Source organism: Thermobia domestica, chromosome 3, assembly GCF_964235325.1.
Source record: "Thermobia domestica chromosome 3, izTheDome1.hap1.1, whole genome shotgun sequence".
Taxonomy (NCBI): domain Eukaryota; kingdom Metazoa; phylum Arthropoda; class Insecta; order Zygentoma; family Lepismatidae; genus Thermobia; species Thermobia domestica.
Genome location: NC_137456.1, coordinates 184,018,732 through 184,039,741, shown reverse-complemented (window position 1 = coordinate 184,039,741; position 21,010 = coordinate 184,018,732).

Here is a 21,010-nt window from a genome sequence, read left to right as displayed (position 1 = left end):
ACTAAAAGCCTATCGAAATCAGCACAATACAAACAATATTATTCAAGAATATTTTGCTATTTCCTAGAAACATGTGAGTCATACCTACTTGTTGAATAGGAGATAGAGAGGAAAGTCTGATATTGTTTCCAAAAGAGTTGAAGATCTCAAGAAACAAAGTAAAGTAACATTTATTTGTACTGTCAGTATGACAATATGACAACCTCCATGGCACTGTAAAGTTATATGTTAGAATATAATAGAACAAAATGTAAATCAAAATTTGAAGAAACGATACACGTTAATACATTTTGCTGCTCATGCTGCGAAGTTTCCCGAACTGACTCTTATAACAATTGTTCTTTCATCGAAACAGTTAAGACTTTTGTTACCTATTTTCTGTTATATTGCATATTTCGTAAACAATATCAACTAATACTGAAGAAGTCCTATCGGAAGTTATTTCTGTAATTAGTAATGAAAATAAAAATGTAAATACTGATGTGAAGCAATATTTAAAATGAAATATCTATACAAGAATTTTAGGAATGGTTCCAAAAAATAGATCAAAAGATTGCGCTCTTGGTCAATAATTTTAGGAATGATCAAAAAATGCATCAAAAGATTGCGATCTTGGCTAATAATTGGTTTTTGGATCAGGGACCACAAAATTGTTTGAACGGTCCCTAAATCGAGTCTTCGTAACTTTTACAGAATAAGCACATCATTTTGAGTTAAGCGATAGTTTGAGTTTAGCTACATTATATATAGTTCTCCAGATATAAAGCGTACAAGAAAATTTTGTTTGAATGAAATATATAGGATATTTTAGATCAGGAACCACAAACTTTTTGAACGACTCCTAAATCGAGTTTTTTTTTTTTTTTTTTCGGAATAAGCACATCATACTGAGTTAAGTGATAGTTTTGGTTTGACTACATTATATGTAAGGCCTACAAGAAAATTTTTGATTGAATGAAATACATAGGATTTTTTGATCCTGGGCCACAAAATTTTTGAACGGCCCCTAAAACAGGTTTTCGTACATTTGCGGAATAAGCTCATCATACTAAGTTAAGTGATAGGTTTGGTTTGGCTACACTGTGTGCAGTTCTCCAGACATAAGGCCTACAAGAAAAAAATTGCCTTAAATATAGTGGATCTTTTGATCCAGAAGATAATGATAAATTTGTGATATCCTTTTTAAATTAGGGTCAAATAAATAATTTTAAGTAGCCGCACTGGCTCAGTGGCAGAGATTTCACTTTCGATGCATGTTCTTAATTCTTACCTAGAATTTACAAAATTGCTCCATTGGTAAAAGAAAACGATGGAGAAATAATATTGTTCATGTGTAAAGTAGTTAGATAATAATACCGGATCGAAACGTGGGCCTGCAGCTTAACGTGGGATACGAATCGCATCAGTTCTTGCCGGAAATCGAACTTGGATCTCCCGCGCCATATAATAGTGCAAAATTTCTAGAAAGCTCATGGATATGATTATCTTTTGAATTTGTGCTCCCTAGTATTGAAATCAGTAGCACATTTAGATTATTTAACTTGAGGAAATGTTTTTTCGTTAGTAAATCTCCCCGTGAATGCATTCCTTATTTAATCTACGACGAACATTTCATATCAGAAATCAGTACCCTATCAAATCATCCTGCCTTTATTATCATTGATTTTTTCTTAAGTATGAATAAGATTAACTTTGTAAGTTCAGTTCATAACCCAAACATGAGGACATTAATTACTGTATTAACTCAAGCTGCAAACAATGTCCATTTACATAAAGGTACTAAATGAAATGACTGTACTATCACAACAGCCTTCTTGTGCTTATACACCCTCCATTCCAAAAGAAACCGAACTTTTGAAAACAAATAGTACCACTAGTGCCATCTGTTGTAATATTTTACCGGTAGATGGCGTAGTCCCTCATTGACAACTGGTATAAATGTCATGACATTTGGATGCACGGCAACAAAGTTATTGCGTTTCAACTGTCAGTGTGTTGTGTACATCGGTCGGAAAATGAGTTTCAAACAACGAGCTGCAATTGAGTTTTGTGTTAAACTGGGTAAAACTTTTAGTGAAACGCATCAAATGCTACAAAATGCATATGGTGATGAGTGTCTATCCCGTACGCAAGTTTACGAGTGGTTCAGGCGATTCAAATCGGGTAGAGAGACGCTGGATGATGACGAAAGATCAGGCCGTCCCAGAACCGGATTATCGGAAGAAAACATCGAAAAAGTGCGTGAATTCATCAAACATAACAAAAAATCGTCGGTGAAAGTTATTGAAATGGAATTAGGCATTCCTCAAACAACCGCATACCGCATTTTGACCGAAGTTTTGGGCCTTAAGAAGGTTAATTCGCGTTTTGTACCACACAAACTCACCGAAGACCAAAAAGTTGATCGAATTGCGCATTGCAAAGACATCTTTAAAAGTGCTCGGCAGGATCGAAACTTCTTGAAATCGATTGTAACTGGTGACGAGACGTGGTGTTTTGAATATGAGCCCGAAACAAAGCGGCAAAGTGCTGAATGGAGAGCGCCGGATGAAGGAACACCCAAAAAAAGTCGCTTGGTGAAGTCAAAAGTTAAGGTGATGCTGATTTGTTTTTACGATTCAAAAGGAATTATCCACAAAGAATTTGTTCAGCCCGGCCAGACAGTCACTGGAGAGTTTTAGTTTGGCGTCATGAAGCGTTTGCTGGCAAGAATTCGTCGTATTCGGCCCGAATATCGCGCAATCGGCAGTTGGACTCTTTTGGACGATAATGCACCATCACATCGTTCGCGACTTGTAACTGAATTTTTGGTCAAAAATCACATTATTCGGTTGCATCATCCGCCCTATTCACAAGATCTCGCTCCGTGCGATTTCTATATGTTCCCGAAACTGCATTTGGCGATGAAAGGAAAGTGGCACGCATCGATTGATGCCATCGAGAAGGCGACGACCGCCGTCCTAAAGACCATTCCAATAAAGGACATGGAGAAGTCGTTTGACAACTTGTTGGAGCGTGCAAATATGTGTATCGATGCAGAGGGGAATACATTGATTAATAAAAATGATTTGTTCCAAAATGTACATTGCTTTTTTGTTTTCTTAAAGCGTTCGGTTTCTTTTGGAATGGAGGGTGTACATGTACCTTACGTTTTAAAAGGACTGCAAAATTTGGATGAGTATGTATGCTCATATGCACTGGTTGTGTTGTACTCCGAAGGAAAGAAATGAAATGAAATGAAATTTTTGAGTTTTACTTCCCACGGTTATGCCGGTTAGGCTAAAGGGGACGGCGATGATGAGTAATGAATGAAATGGTGAATGAAGAAAATGGGAGGCAACGGGAGAACCCCGAGAAAACCCACGCACATGGTGTTTGTCCACCACAAAGTTCACTTGGCGGGAGCAGGGTTTGAACCCGAGAACCCTAGCATCAGAGGTGAGCGCTCTACCACTGAGCCACCGCGGCCTCTGCGAAGGAAAGTAGCACTATTTACATATTTAGATAGTTTAGTAAAGACAAGTCAATTACTTTATTATTGAGTAATACTTCAGTATACGTGTCAGATACCTTGTATAATCTTTGAAATTAGCATACTATAAGCCTGTCCTTAGATATTCGAGTATATTCAAATAATTGATTATAAACAAATAGACAAAGAGTTCACCTTCCAAAGAAACGCTGAGTTCCGTTATTTCTTCATTCTTCATTTTAATTAGCAACGTCCTAGACAATTCAGAAACATACATCGTATCTCTTTCTAAGCTGTTTTGCTACTGAGCGCCCAAGACGGAACCGACAGATGACGTTACAAACATGACGGTAAATGTTTTAGGCGCACGAGTACAAAACTTACACGCAAAATTTTACTAGTTAGAATCAACGTATCATCAGAAGAAACTGTTTTCCGTAATCAGCTAGCTCTGAAGTATTTTATAGTGGAATAAATAAAAACAGTTGAAATGTCCATTCATAATTCTGCGAGCCACAGTAAGTTCTTGTCCCTACATAGTCTTGTTACAATATCACCAAAATAACTATTAACAAACCGTATCGATTTAAGATCTGAGGATATTATCAACTACTTAAATTAGATTTATAATTACAGGGACTCTTCTTCTCTTGACTCATGAATGTGTCGTTCGTACCATAGGATTCGTATTTTATCAGAACAAAACAGATCTTGTTTTCCTAGCTTAAGGTGTAAGTGGGCGTAAGCAACCAGATATCAGTTTCATGTCAATTTTAACTCATGTTATTTACGTCTTCTCTTACGAAAAGTTGCTTACTGCTCTTTTATTTTAACTTTTCTATATTTTCTTCTCCACTGTTTGTAATCTGCGGGTTGAAGACCCAATTTGAAATGGACAAGACGCATTTATGATGGTAGCTTCGTTATCACTGGACGTAATTGCACTGTTGGTTTGAGGGTGCCGAAGACAATAAGGAGGAATACATAACACTCAACGAGACTAGCGCTAATCAACTCAATGAAGGTCACACTAAGGGCTAGTGCCGGTTTGTACAGGGTGTCTGAAAAAAATGTACTCTTTTCAAAAAATTATCTGGCCCCATAATGTGATACTAGAATCCTTTATATACCAAAAGCAAGGTAATAGATCAAAGTTTTTTTCTACCTACTTACAAAGATTCAATATGGGAGCCCTTCGTGACCTGGTAAGTATCTAGTCGATAGTCCATTTGATCCATACTCGAATCAGCATTCTCTTGTAATGGCAGCAAAGGTTTCTGTGAACCACTCTCGCAACTCTGTGAGATCTGCGTGGTCGCGGTCTTTGACAAAGTACCATAAAAACAATCCGCCTGGTGCATGTCTGGAGACCTCGGAGGCATCTCAATAACTCTTTATCATCAGGACCTAACAAATACTGTGGCAGATGTTCATTCAGATACTCTCTCATGTCATTATGGAAGTGAAAAGAGCTCCACCCTGTCGAAAATGAAATCTCAGGAGTCCTCAGGTTGTGGTATCCACCACATCTGAAGCATGCCAAGGTACAAGTGTCACGCTACACTTCTTTCTGCAAAGGAAAAAGCCCATAATGCTTCGTTCTAGATTCGGGAGCAAAGATATTCATAAAAAATATTCGCCATGGGTGTTCTGAACCACAGATTCGAATATTTTGCCTGTTGAATTTGCCGTTGCTTCTGAATTTCCCGTTACCGATTAAGTTCGCCTCATTACTGAAGGCTACCCTGTCTCTAAAATCATCATTTTTTAGGAATCTCAACATGTCTACACTGAAGACAGTGGGAAGTTTTTTGTCATCTTCAGTGCGTGCCTACACAAGTTGCAGCTTGTAAGCCTTGCATTTCAAACGCTTACGAAGAATATCCCAGATTATTGAGCCGGACAACGCTAACTCACGGCCCCCTTTCCGAACGGACTTCGTGGGGCTGCGTTGTAAGGATTACCTAACCCTTTCCACTGTATTCTCTGAATGCGAAGGATGGTCGGTGCTTTTGACTTTATATAGGAAACTTGCTTCCGTGAGTTGTGTATGCCAACGCTTAATGATGTTCTTGTTAGGTGAATCACCCCCAAACTGCTCCGAAAGTTGCGTTGAACCGTGAAAAAAGACGTCGTATTTGCGTATTCCTACAGGACAAAATGCCTTCTGTTGTTCTGTGGGGACCATCTTAAAAAAAAAATGTGGTCTTGGGAACGGCGGATATTTCAGTCAAAACTTGGAGTATCTAATAGCAATCCTTGTCACTGACATCTCTATCTCCACACACACACACACACACACACACACACACACACACACACACACACACTGGACAACTAGAACAAATAAATAAAAAGGCACAATCTGCTTTGAACATCTTGTACAATGAAGCTTGTGCTCGTTAATCCAGATACAGCCCATGTCTACTGAAGGTTGGATAACTTGTTGGTGTCGGGGTGATGACCGCACACCAATTACTACAAATGGTAAAGCCAGTAGTCTAGCAACAATTGTATTGAAATTGGTCATACATTACTTAAATTAAAGGGTTTGTTAGGTTTAATATTCGAATAGTAATTAATAGTAAGCCACCATTATCCAGAAGAGGGTATAAACCACCAGTTAACGTCTCAATCGACATCAATTTCGGCTGGTCAAATCCCATGTATTAGCTTACCTGGAACTCTGAGAGATCTAACCTAACCCAAGCCTTTTAGCTTGCCTGGAGGTCTAAGGTCTCCTGACCACCTACCTTGTCTGGAGCTCTGTGGGAAATTAACCACTCTCTTAGCTTGCCAAAAGCTCTGAGAGAACCTAACCGAAACTACATAACTAGCCTGGAAATTAGTGGTTTTCTGCCCGCCTACCTTACCTGTTGCTCTGCAGAACACCAACCTCTCTTCACCTACCTGGAGTGCTGAAAATTCCTAAACAACTTCCACTTACCATGCCTGGAGCTTTGTGGGAATCTGTCCTTGCCTGCCTGGGGTTATTATCACATATTTACCAAAACTACGTAGACAACTTTGTATTCGTCTTAGGATCACACTTATGGAGATTTTGTGTTATATTGTATATAACAGGAAGTTTACCATAAAACGGTTGTAGGAGAAAACCGAATCCCGTGTCCTAAATTGATCTATCTACTACCCTATCAAGGTGATTTTACCTGGTAGAAGTGTCAGACTCAATCGGGACTGATTGCACTAGACACTCCCCAACCGGAAACACACATTATTAACGAAAAAATAGACTTATAAACAATTAGGTACGTGCAACAGACTTTGTGTTCGTTTCTATTCTCTTAAAACATATAAATTAAACCTACTGTTAGAACTTTATGCCACAGACGAGATCAGACAACAATACTTGTCTAGACAATGCAATAAAAATGGCCTGACAAGTGCTAGACCATCATTCAACATTCCGCATTTGACAAAATATTCCGGACAATTACCAAAGTTCCTGATAGTTTCTTTATGTTGTTTGATTATCTGGCACTAGATCGCTCAGTCATAGACTGCAGAAAAGATGAGAGTTATTTCCCGTGTATTTACAAGACGTTGCTTTAGATTAAGTTCTTCACTTAAAATTTCAAATCAATTGGATAACCTTACATACGAACAATTAAAAAGAAATTGATAGCATTCAGTTGTCGTAAATTATCTTTCTACAGAATGAAAATCGAAATATACCCAATATAACAGGGTGAAAATGAACCTGTAGAGACCTATTTCTTACGAAAACTAAGAGCAATAAGACAGGTGATTGCACAAGCGACCGAGGAACAGATAATTCCTTATCTACCTTTAGGACTATAGAAGAATTTTATGCAGAAAATCACATTAGAGACCCTTCAGACGGTGCAATCACTACAGGAAGATCTTCAATCATTGAAGGACGCACAAGATCTTATGAAAAGAGAGACTATAGTGAATTATCACAAGCGATTTATTCCTTTTATGGACAATCTTCTAACACTTTATCTGTGTCTATTAGTGAATTAAATCCACCTGCCGTTACTAGCTCCTCTTTAGTATGGTCAACAACCAATCCATTCTGTCTGTAATCATCTTCAAAATTGAAAAACTTCCCAAAATCTCATTTTGTACAAGAGTGGAATATTCAAGATTAAATTTCATAATGTACAAGATTGATTCTGGTATGAGGATAAATTAATCAAATTGTTTTTCTCATGTACCATGACTATACCTGAATTCTAGTGTTTGCTAAAGTACACAGAATATTACAATTTACTATACTAGCCTTCTACTTTGAATATTTAGGATACATATTTTCAGTTTAGTACATTTCATCATGAGAAAATTAAAGATTAAGTTATACGTCACATATATGTGAAAACTATTGAACTATAAGTCTTACAACTCATTCAGCAAAAATTTTGCTTCAAATACTGAACAAAAAATTATATGGAAGAACAAATAAACAAGTTGAGGACTAACAGTTAGGTTTTAGGAGTGATAAAGGCACAAGAGATGCAATTGACTTATTAAGGGTAATCGGTGAAAGATTTATAGAAAAAGTGGAAGAGGTATATGTAATATTTTTGATATAAAAAAGATATTTGATCACGTGCACAGGAAATCGGTGAGAGTTCTTAAGAAAATTAGGTTGGAATGGAAAGATCAAAGACTCACAAGAAAATTATATATGAACGAACAAGTAAGTGTTAAAATAGGAGAGGATATGACGGAGTAGAGTGCAATTGGATGGGGAGTTCTAAATGGAAGTTCTCTCTCATTAGCGTTATTTAATATATATCTAGAAGATCGTGAAAAAGAATGTATATAACGAAGATGGTATTTCGGTAGGAGGTAGAATGATTATGTGTATGTGGTTTGTAGATATGTTAGAGATAATTAGAAAAATAAATAATTAAGATGGTAGAAAACTAGAGATAGGGTTGTCAAGAATATGGGACGAAAGTAGATGTTAGAAGTACAAAAGCCATCCATCCATCCAGACAAACACGTCTTAATGTTCATCATCGGAATTTTCGTTCATATAATACCGACCAAAACGTTTAATTCAAGCTAAAATAGACAACTAATCATTTCTATCGTTATGAATTAACCATGAAAACATTGTACATAAACCATAAGTTTTCATACAACTACGTATATTAGTTATCAAAGATGTGATTTGACGACTCATCTCTTGTCTCTTCTTTATCACAGAGAAAACATTCTTCCTTGGTAACCAATAGACACCAAAACTTAACAATCCTATATCTTCACTGCCGAATGCATTCGCCTTTCAACATTGGATTTAATATAGCTACAATACTGTTGACTCGTGTTGCCACTTTCTGTTCAAGTGGTCCTTTATATTTATCTATCTATCTATCTATTAATATCTATATATATAGGGTGTAACAAGAAGGTATGGCAAAATTTCAGGGGTGGATTCCTTATGGGCAGACAAGCAGAAAATTTCATATGACCATATGTCGGGAAATGCATCGTTACAGGGTTACAGCCGTTGAGCCGCCTAATGGTGTGAAATGTCACATCCTGGTCCCTCGTTAATGTGACTCAATTTAAACTTCAATAACTCAGACCCTAATTGAATCACTGATTGGAAAAAGGGAATAAGTGCATCAGACCTAAGTTTTCAATAACGCTAAAAAACCTTCTAGAGGCGTTGTTTGTATTTGTTGCAAAAAGTGTATAATTGATTACTTGTAGCAAAACAACTAACAAACACTAAGACAACAAGAAGAATCTTGTATTGCAGCCCTGGAGTTGGTTAGAAAAGCTTAAAAATGGAAAAAATATTCCCTTTTTCCAATCAATTAAAGTTGGGTGCAATTGTAATTGTGTGTAGGGTATGTAATAGGGTGTAGGGTATGCAGTTTGATAGAAAGCTATGAAAATATACATGCTGAATGCAATGTTGTATGTTAATCTTGGATATATGTATTCGAACTATCACGCATATTAGGCTTCTAACACTTTTATTGTCACCGTTCGTTTTTCTGTACAGCACATGTTATTCATACAGTAAGAAAAGTAATACAATAGACAACTGAACAAAATACGTAGCAAAATACCTTGTCACAGTAGAATGGGTTTACATAGGGTCCTATCCATCTGCATCTTCGTCTTCTACAGTTTCTTGATCAGTGGTTTTCCATGAACAAATCATCCTATAAAACTGTTTGTATTGGTCAGGTATGTATTTGATGATTTGTGAAGAATCGTTGATCTTTTTCTGATTGATCGAGACTTGCCAATCGTATGCCTTTGACGTTGGCAGTGCAACGTTTGTGACATTACTTTTGAGTAATCGAAAAATATCAGTTCTTAGTCCATTGATAAACTTATGAGCTTGGACATAACCTGGAGATTCTGCTTTGTAAACAGTGTCTCTATTTACTTACTTGGAATTTCACTGTTTTGTCCACAATTCTACCTGAAGATTTCTAAAGCGGTTACCACCAATATTTAAAATCTAAGATTTCTTCATTGACAACTACGTAAACCTGAAATGGAGGATCAGTATTTGTTGCATTCGTAATCATTTGGTTATACTGTGCTGGTAAATAAATGCGATTGTGTCGTTTGAGTTCTGGTTTGATTACAGCAAAATTTCGGTCACATGGTAAAAACTGTGACCTCTGACAGGCAAATATTGGTGTATAGTGGGAACCGTTATGATACGGTCAGGCTGAAAAGCATTCATGTCATTGAATGATTGCAGTTTTGACCACCACTTGTATCACTGAAAACATGTAAATCTGTAACTGATTGGGGCAAAAAGTTCTCCATAGATGTGCAATGCAAAAAGAAGGCGAAGTATCGTAACGAAAGCAGAGGGCTCTGGTGGTTGTCTACTTACACACAGTCTCACAGTTGTGGTCGTGTCCTGTAGTGACTGTAAGAAGGAAATAAGAAACGTAGTTATTCCCTTTTTCTAATCAGCAAGAGATTTTGCCTTCTACATTGGTCACATAGAGTTGCTCAAACATTCCAATTTTCTACTCAACGATGCAACTATCTTAAAGGAACACATCTGCTATCTCAGGTTAAAATCGCAAAAAATTGTACTTATTCCCTTTTTCCAATCAGTGGTTCAATTAAGCTCAGGTTTACACTGGACAAAAGGGACTTCAATCCTGCTTTACACTGGATAAAACGGCAAACTATGGCTTAGCCCCTCCCTTGATCATATCCTGGATCCGCCACTGTATATCTATATCTATATCTATATATCTATATCTATATCTATATCTATATATATATATATATATATATATATATATATATATATATATATATATATATATATATATATATATATATGTATATACCACAAAATCCCTTGTACACTGTGATCACCGAAAATTGAAGTCAGGTCTTCAATACTGTTTCATCATTAAGACGATACAAGATATGAAGTTACAATTTATTATTAAATTGAAACCATATCAACTCCACCGTCGTTAGTATTCTTTCAACAACGAGATGTTATCAAACTTGTACCTACACCCACGGGAAATCAAACCTAGATACAACCTACATCTAGAGTACGATAGTCCATACGAAGAATTTTATAAGTTTTTTCCTCAAATCTTTATTCAGGGAAACACAAAATATCTGTTATTTAGCCATGTTTCACTTCTAAATGTTACTTTCGATATTCCTGTTCTTGCTTCTATTTCACGTTCACACTTCACATCGTCACTAATAATGCTACCCAGGTATTATAAACTGGTCACCTGTCCTATTTTCTGCCCTCCTACTTTTAAATTTCACATCGACCGCTTCTTTGCACTCACCATGGGATTTGTTTTTCTAACATCTACTTTCATCCCATATTCTTCACAGCCCTTTCTCATGTTTTCTACCGTCTTAATGATTTATTTTTCTGATTTCGCTACTAGTGCGATATCATCTCTAATATATTTGGAGAATAGCGTTATATCTACAAACTACATACACATAATCTGTTATCGCCATCAAGGCAATATGAGACATGCTACTACAGCTTAGCAGAGGACTATATGAGTTCTGTTCATGGAATACCAAGTGTAACGTCATATGAACATTTAATTAACATCCACTCTCCCCACTGATCTAAATGAAGGGTGTATGGTAGTGCAAAATATGATCCATTTCATATGTACTGCCTCATCAATCTAATGACTGGAGTAGGATTGCGTGGTGCTTCAAGAGGAGCCGTTGCATGTGTGGTGAACCAAGAGTCTAAAACTTCAGAGATAAAATATTGAAAAATGTTTACCGAAAATAACCCTAATTCCTTCTATCATATCAGCAAAGGTACTTAGTGGACTATTTTCCCAAAATTAAGGTGGGACCAGAGACACCCACTAAAGGGTGTCAGAAGAAGAAGAACACGACGGAGGTCCTATGATTGTAAAAATGATCCTGCTCCTTTCTATTATTTCAAAAGAGGTATGCAGTGATCCAACAAGGGGGCTATTCTTTACTAAATCAAGGGACTTATTACTAAACTGGTTCAACGACACTAAAAATCATTTCAAACCATCTAAGATCACGACACATTTCTCGGAGTGTCGTTACGTCACGTAACTCACCAAATTACCCCTGTAACAGCAGAGCAAAATCGCCTGTAAAAGGCGATGATAATTAAAACTGCTAAGTCAGCGGAAGTCATCCCATGGTTACTGTCCCCTTCCACTACAACTTTTTTTTTTTTTTTTTTTTAATTTAGCTATTAGCTTCTTTATATTGGCATCGTAACATTCTAATTTCTCTCTTCCAGAATTCAATTCAGCGTGAATAACTTCATTGCTCGTGATACGACTAATAACACTTAAGACTTAGATATATCAAAGATAGAGATTTTATACGCTATTTAAGCAATTTTGCATTTTCTTACAATTAATATAGAACATTAGCTATCATCCTTCCAAACACTACGTCCGAAGATTTGCTGGCTTCGTAATATACTCTTCTTGCTTACAAACTATCTTCTTGCTCACCTCAACCATAGGTTGGTGGGCAACATGGAAACTTTAAAACTTTTCTCTCGCTTGGGAGAGCTGTTTTATACTTTGATAAGGTTACAAACTATAAGAAAAATAATAAAATTTACCATCTTAACGGCGACTCACTCATAATCTGTCTATCATGGCGAGTTGTCATCCATTTGTTAAGAATAACTGATTTTTAAACAAGTTGCTCATCTTTTGTTTTTAAGGAAAACTCTCTGAATTCCGTATTTTTGCCGGAAGTACTTTTTGCACATTGTGTATTTCTACATAGTATTTCGACCGTTACGTATGCTTGTAGTTGTTAAGAGGTGCCAGCATACGTTGGGTCAGTAATAGAGCACTCACTTACTGGTTTACCTAGATCATGAAAGTCTGTTGTAGACAACATTGTGTCCGTGAATTTTCTAGAAGCTTTTCCATTTCCTTCCACACTCTCATTCCACAAATTATTTACCAGTAGTTAGCTTGCATTAATCGTCGTCCTGGATTACCCTTAAAGCCACATTTTGTTTACAAGGTTAGACCGGTCAAGGGGTACACTCTTTCTTCGGGATTAAAGCCACATTTTTCTTTATAGGTTAAACCGGTCAAGGGGCACACCCTTTCTTCGGGAAGGGCATGAAGGGAAAGTTAAGGGATAGGTGAGAGAAGGTGAGGGCTAAGTGATTTATTTTTATTTATTTATTTATTTATTTATTTATTTATTTATTTTCAGTGCATTTATTTTGGGGTTTGCATTGATTAATGTAGTTGGGTTTACATATTCTTTATTTCTTTATTTATTCAGGACATCCATTTCATATATCGTACTTTTCAAATATGGAGGGCATCATTTAGGTATCTATAATCGGCGAGAAATTGGAGCTAGGAGTTCATCCACGGGATAATTAAAGCCACAGCTACGATTCGTTAAATAAATGATTTCATTTCCTTTCTCACTTCGAGAATTAATTTTGTTCTTAGAGAAGGAAAGAAATCAAGCATTGGTATAGATTCTTCTTCCGCTTTTAATGGCATTCTAATAACTTGAACAAAATACTGTGACCTAATAGTTGAATTATATATATTTTTTATTTTTCCGTCATCATTTTGGCTGATCATAGTGCCGACAGGAATCATTTCTGCAGCCAGATTGGACTATACTTTTCGTCTTATTTGATATTAGGAACCGTGTCCCGTGCCTAGTCGTGTTATTAGAAACATACTGTATATTTTAGAAAAAGTGTTCTCATCGTGATTGTGGGACCAGAAGGAAAGAGGAAGAAGAGATCAAAACCACTTGTTAAGCCTAAAAGTGAAACTGACTTTCATGTCTTATCAGTAGAAGAGCTTTTAGATGTGCGGTTCATTATGTAGCACTGACTTATTTATAGATGTTCGTAACTAAACTACTCAGTAGCACGATCGTAGGTAGAGGTTATGATCCTCCATCGCTTCTGCGCATTGTAGGTATTCATTTTAGTTTTCTACATAAAACAACAACTATATATAATTTTCTTACCATTCGGATGTTTTTCAAACAACATAAAGTAAGTGCCTTGGATATGGTATGATTATTTGCATTATTACCAGAATTTTTGATACCAAAATTATTTCTTTTCATAGTAAATGACTGCATTTCAAAGAAATGATAGTAATAGTAGAAGTAAATATAACAATATTACTTTATATTATTATTATTATTATTATTATTATTATTATTATTATTATTATTATTATTATTATTTTTATTATTATTATTATTATTATTATTATTATTATTATTATTATTATTATTATTATTATTAGTGTAGAATGATAGTATACATATATGAGCGATTTTTCACTCTTTTAGAGAAAGATAACCAGGTATTAACTACTTAAAACTGATTAATTCGTATTCCTATGTTAAAAATATGTCTCATAATATTATACTTAAATAACTTGATATAATTCGATGTAATAAATAAATTTAAGAGACAAGATTATATTTACTTCATCATTCTATGTCCATATTCTCATTGATACGCAGTGGGCTATCCTGTAATTGGCAAAAGGTAGAAAGAAAAAGAGAGAGAGAGAAGCAAGCCACAAAGAATTCTTTTTTAAAAAATACAAACGAGATTTGTAATGAAATTGCACTGAACCAAATTCTAGAATTAATGTGCATTGTTGCTTTGGTGTCTTCAATCGTTCATCCGTACTTAATAATGATGGTCGTTGTTAATGCACAAATCGATTCCAGTGCGGCAGAGTAACACATTAGTGTAAACTCCTATAGGAGTAATAGCTTTATATACACATAATGAAGCCTATGTTCTATTTCGACGTTTGAATTTGTTGTACATGCTTGTTCGTTTACGCATGGTAAACAAAAGACGGAAACCTTCTCACTTCGATAGTTAATCTTGCTTATCGGCAAATCTGTTGTCAACACGATGATAAATATTTAGCAGTAAATTGAAAGATATTGTTTGATCAAAAGGTCTACTGAACAAGCAATATTTTGTATCAGTTCCTACAACGTTGTCCTTTCATTTGAAATTTAGTATGAGTTGATGACCATAATGAATACACCTTTTAATGTTAAAGAAACATAGCAAACCCACTAGTATTCTTACCCCAGTATATAAAGTTGATTCATACTAACGCCTTCCTGAATCTTGAAGCGTTTATAGGTAGTATAATTTACATGGGAAGTAAATTATCGAGGAAGAAATTACTCAAATTTAGGAAGATAGCCGCTAGTAGCCTATCTGATGTGATGTAACAGTTCCTACAATAATTGTGATGACGATCAACTGACACTTAACACTATTGCAAATAAAGATTCTGAAAAGTTGTAACGTTCATATTACATCAGTTTTGAATATTCTGTCTATTTCACTGAGTACAAATTGTTGACATTGGTATTTTACGCATATTCCACACCACAATATGTATTTTTTGTATTTTTCTAAGAAAAGGAAGCTCTGTCAGTTCTCCTCTTCTTTTGTTTGAACGAACTTAAAAAGTTTGTTAGTGAATTCTCTATGTCTGTGTGTCTGTCTGTCATTTGCAATCTTTTTCTATTTTAAACCCTCCATTCGATAGAGCATTAAAAACTATGTGAGAAAGTGATGGAATTTTTCGCGTTACTCTTACCATTCCCGAGATATTGGCCAAGAAATGGCCGATTTCCGAAGATTTAAGGAGCCATATCTCGGGAGTTATAAGCTATAGAGAGATGATATTGATGTTGATCAGTACTTAAGAGGATAGTGAATATTTCGGTACTAACAGTAACCGGTGGCCACTGTTGAACTGGCCACCATTTAATATCGGTACCAAAATGTTTACCATTCTTTTAGGTATTAACTAACACCAATATCATATCTCTACGACTTGCTGTTCCCGAGATAGTGGCCAAAAAATAGTTCCGATTTCGGGAGATTTAAGAAGCCATATCTCGGGAACCGTAAGTCATAGAGAGATCATATTATACCTAAGAGGATGGTGAACGTGTTACCAAATAGTAACATATGGCTACTGTACCAAATAGTAACAGGTGATTACTGGCCAACTTGCCACCGTTCCCCAGATTTTGGTCAAAAATGTTCGAATTTCTGAAGATTTAAGAAGTCATATCTTAGAAATTGCTAAGTCATAGAGAGATGATATTTTGTGAATTTTTGGGAGGAACAGAAGGTGCGGATAATAAGATTTACTTTTACATGTAGGACAATCACAGGCATCCTTCCCGCTCCACCTCTCCACTCTTTTTAAGCTCGTTCTGGCAATGCTCTTGGAGCATTCTCAACTGATTTTCTTTTTGCAAATGTTTTTGGTTCCAATAATATATGACATTGAATAAAAAAAAAAATAGAAACCTCAGTATTGCCAGTTCTCACACTAAGCACTAAGATTACGCCATTTTATATTTTCTATTTGTTCCGTTACTTCCACTTAGTTTCAGTACGACGTAATAAATTAAAATCTTAACAAACTCAGAATTTTGTTTTATTTACGTACAATTTATACCACCAAGAAAATGTCTGTATGCTTCTGGTAATAGAAACCTAGACCAAAAGTCCAAAGTCCAAAAGTCTTAAAGATCAACATAGATTCTTACGTCCCTCAAATCTATGCTTGCAAGAAATTCTATTTTACTTCCATTTTCCCACATGGTATCATGCACAGTCTACAACCGAAATAGTCTATCTGGACATTGCTGAGAAATAAATGTTTAATTCGCACATAGATAGGGATGGGCACGAGCGAGTTCGAGCGAGTTTTCTTTGAAACTCGACTCGACTCGAAACAGACATCTTTGAACTCGACTCGAGAACTCGGCTTGAAAAATTTTCTCCAACTTGACTCGAAACTCGACTCGAATTTGGTTCGAGTTTCGAGTCGAGTCGAGCCAAAACGAGCCAAATCGAGCCGAATCGTGTGTGTAGTTCAAGTACTCTCTTCAAGTATCATACATACACAATACAATTACTACTACTACTACTACAACTTATTATTATTATTATTATTATTATTATTATTATTATTATTATTATTATTATTATTATTATTATTATTATTATAAGGGCCGACGTGGCTCATTGGTAGAGCGTTCACCTCTGGTGCATGGAGTCTCGGGTTCCATCTATGCTCCCGCCAAGTGAACCTTGTGGTGGACGAATACGGTGTGCATGGGTTTCCTCGGGGCTCGCCCATTTCCTCCCTCTTTCTTCATTCCACCATTTCATTCATTTCTCGTCATCCCCATCTCCTTTAGCCTAGCCGACATAAGAGTGGGACGTAAAACTCACAGATTTATTATTATTACAGCGTTTTTGCTTCGCAATCGGAAGGTCCCATGCTCGAATCCAGAGTTCAGTATCCTGACTGAAGTTTTCCGGGTTTTCTCCAGTTACACCAGATCAATGTTGAGATGGTACCTTAAAATACAGACCCTGGCCGCCATCCTTCCACTTCCTTTCACAATGTTGTTATTATTGTTGATTTGTTGAGTGCTCCAATGTAAAATGGCCTCTGAGATTGTATCTGGTAGCTTAGTAATACATAAATAAATATATTTCTCGTTCACTTAATTCTGCAAAAGATGGGTGATGGTGGACATGAAGTCATACGTTTACAGGTACATATACACCTCCTAAGAGACCACCACTTTTACGATACTTTTTCGATACGAGACAGATACAAACTTTGTCTCCTAGACTATCGTCATGGTCTGTATTATTTGAGGCCACCAATGTCAAATAATCAATCAACTTTATCTGATATACTTTCTACCAAAAACTGACCAAACTTGGCATAATCATTTAAGATTGAAATATCTAGGGAATGGTACGTGTCGATTTCACATATTGTTGTTAGTTTCATTGTTGGAGGCCGCCATTATTAAATATACAATCAACTTTATCTCCTACAGTTTCTACCAGACCAAACTTGGCTCACTCATTTACGATTGAAATATCAAGGGATGGTGTATGTCGATTTCACATATTGTTGTTAGTTCTGTTCAATAAACAATCAACTATATCTGCCACACTTTCTAGCACAAACTGACCAAACTTGGCACACCGATTTACGATTGACTTATCTATGGAATAGTACGTGTCGATTTCTGCTATTTTTGTAAGTTTCGTTGTAAGAGGCCACCATTGTTAAATAAATAATCAACTTTGTCTGCCATAGTTTCTACCAGAAAGTGACCAAACGTTGCATACCCATTTAAGATTGAAATATTTAGGGAATGGTAGGTGTCGATTTCACATGTTGTTTGTTTCATTGTTGAAGGCCATACGTTGTTAAATAAACAGTCAACTTTATCTGCCACACTTTCTACAAGAAGCTAACCACACTTGGCACACCCATCGGATTACCACTGAAACACCTAGGGAATGGTGCATGTCGATTTCACATATTGTTATTAGTTTCATTGTTGGAGGCCTCCATTTTTAAATAAACAATCAACTTTATCTTCCATAATTGGTATCTAAACTGATCAAGTTTGACGCAATTATTTACGCTTAACATATCTAGGGAATGGTATATATTAATTTCACATATTATTGTTAGTTTCATTGTTGGATGTTACCAATTTTAAATAAACATTAAACTTTATTTTGCATACTTACTACCAGAAACTAACCAAACTTTGCTCACCTATTTACGATTGAAATGAGATATATGTGAGGAATGGTACATTCATGTCCAAAATTATTGTCGCATATCTGTAACTGTCTTCTTGTAAGAATATAATTTGATAATGATTTTGCATGGTACTTTTAATACTGTTACTATGTGTATAATAGGGAAATGTACGTATATTTGTGGTAAATTTCATAGGAAATGAATTATAAATACGAAAATTATAATGACTAAAATAAAATGCTGCTAAATAGACAATGAAATTTTATTTTCGTTTTATTGTTCTTATTTACTGCTCATTTGACATGAAATTTGCCACATACATGTCTTTGCCGATTATACACATAGTAACATTATAAGAAATACGGGGCGAATTCGTTATCAAATTATATTCCTAGAACAACATATTTATAGACATGCGACAATAATTTTGGACATTATTGTACATATCGATTTCACATATTGTTGTTAGTTTCATTGTTGGAGGCTACCAATTTTGAATAAACAGCAAACTTTATTTTCCATACTTGCTACCAGAAACTAACCAAACTTTGCTTACCTAATTACGATTGAAATATCTATGGAATGGTACGTGTCGATTATCAAAGGCTAACAAGCCCCTAGCCACATCATGTGTAATAAATACGTCAGTATGCGTTGGGATCAAACGATAATTATTCGTGATCAGACGATCTGGCCAAATTCCAATTGAATTTGCTTTCATTGGGGCGATACAGGAGGGGCTAACAGATCATCGGTAAATGTTTTTATTCGAAAAATGGAATAGTGAAAAAACACATTTCATTCAGAACTTTGTTGCTCCTGCTTTGTAACCTCTGTGAATTAGTTACCTGCCGCCAGATCTTTTGTCTCATGTGGGGCGAGATGATCTCCTGCAGCGTTCCTAGAATTACACTCTAAGGCGGCATTTAGATTTGATAATAAATCATCAGGGGTAGAGATTTTTTTTATCATATGCAAGAGAGATATTTTCTATTTACACACGGCGATATCGCTCGGAGATATCTTTCGCAGAGGTCAATAGAGTCTGACATCTTTCAGAGAATATGTGAACTATTTAAGAAAAAAACAGGTCAACGATGTTTGGTTGTTGTGGTGTTTGTGTGAGTGCGTTTCTACCTGTCACTCGTGAAAGGACAATTCCTGTTTCTTCGTCATTTGTGTTCCCACCGTAGTAAAATAAAGAGCTTGAAATTGAAAAGAACGATTATGCGGCTTTTGCAATTATCAGGTCCCTGGCAATGATAAAATTGTGTTTATGTTTAAGAAAGAAAAGAAATATAGATCAGTGTTACCTATTTTGACACTAAAGTAAAAGATAAAATATACGTTCTTGCCCCAAATATTTAAACACACACACACACACATATATATATATATATATATATATATATATATATATATATATATATATATATATATATATATATATATATATATATATATATATATATATATGTGTGTGTGTGTGTGTGTGCCTCGTTATATACCTCGTATAAAAATTCGTAACTACCCAACTTTTCGTTAAACCTTTTAGGATTCATGGTATCTTTAGATACCATGGCGTAAATGTTGTCTTTGACCGCTTATTTAGGTTCTATAACAGGTATTTAGGCCGACTTTTTTATTGGTCAAGCCAAGAACACCCTAGATGCATTTTGGAACCAGATGGTCAACTTGGTGACACCAAGTGGGGACGGAGGAAAGTGACTTGCCCTTAAGGAAATTTCAAAACTTTTTTCAAACCTTTAGTTTCCAACATACCAGATTGAAACTTTGCACACGAATTGTGTGCACCTTTGAGTATTTCTCATTTTTTTAGATCCCTATGTGTACTCGGACCCGAGCCTGAGGGTCGCAACTATTCCGAGGGGGCGATTTTTTTAGAAAAATTTCCGATTTTTTCCAATTTTTCTTCTTTAGGTGTACGATACGCACATGTGAGTCATACCGTTGGAAAGGGCTTGTTATTTTGAAGATAGTGTTTGAACCATGACTCTAGGCCAAATAGTAACGACGCAGTAAATTTTTATAATATGACTTGAGTTGATTTTGAGTTTAATGTCCTGTTCAGCAGCGAGGTTATGTGAGACGTGGACCTACTGATTAACGTGGAATCCAAACCACATGAGCTCCCACCGGGAATCGAACCCGGGTCTCCCACACCAAAGGCACGTGTGCTAGCCGGTTAGCTACATGTGTGTGTGTGGCATAAATTCAGACTTTCAAAAAACTTTTCATCCCTTGGTTTTCAAGATACAAGATTGAAATTTTGCACACGCATTGTGTACGTAAGTACGTATTTTCAAGAAATTTTCAGATCCCTACGTGAACCCAGGGCCGGGCCTGAGTCAGTGTCGCATGTAGAAAGTAAAAAATCAGGGAGCCA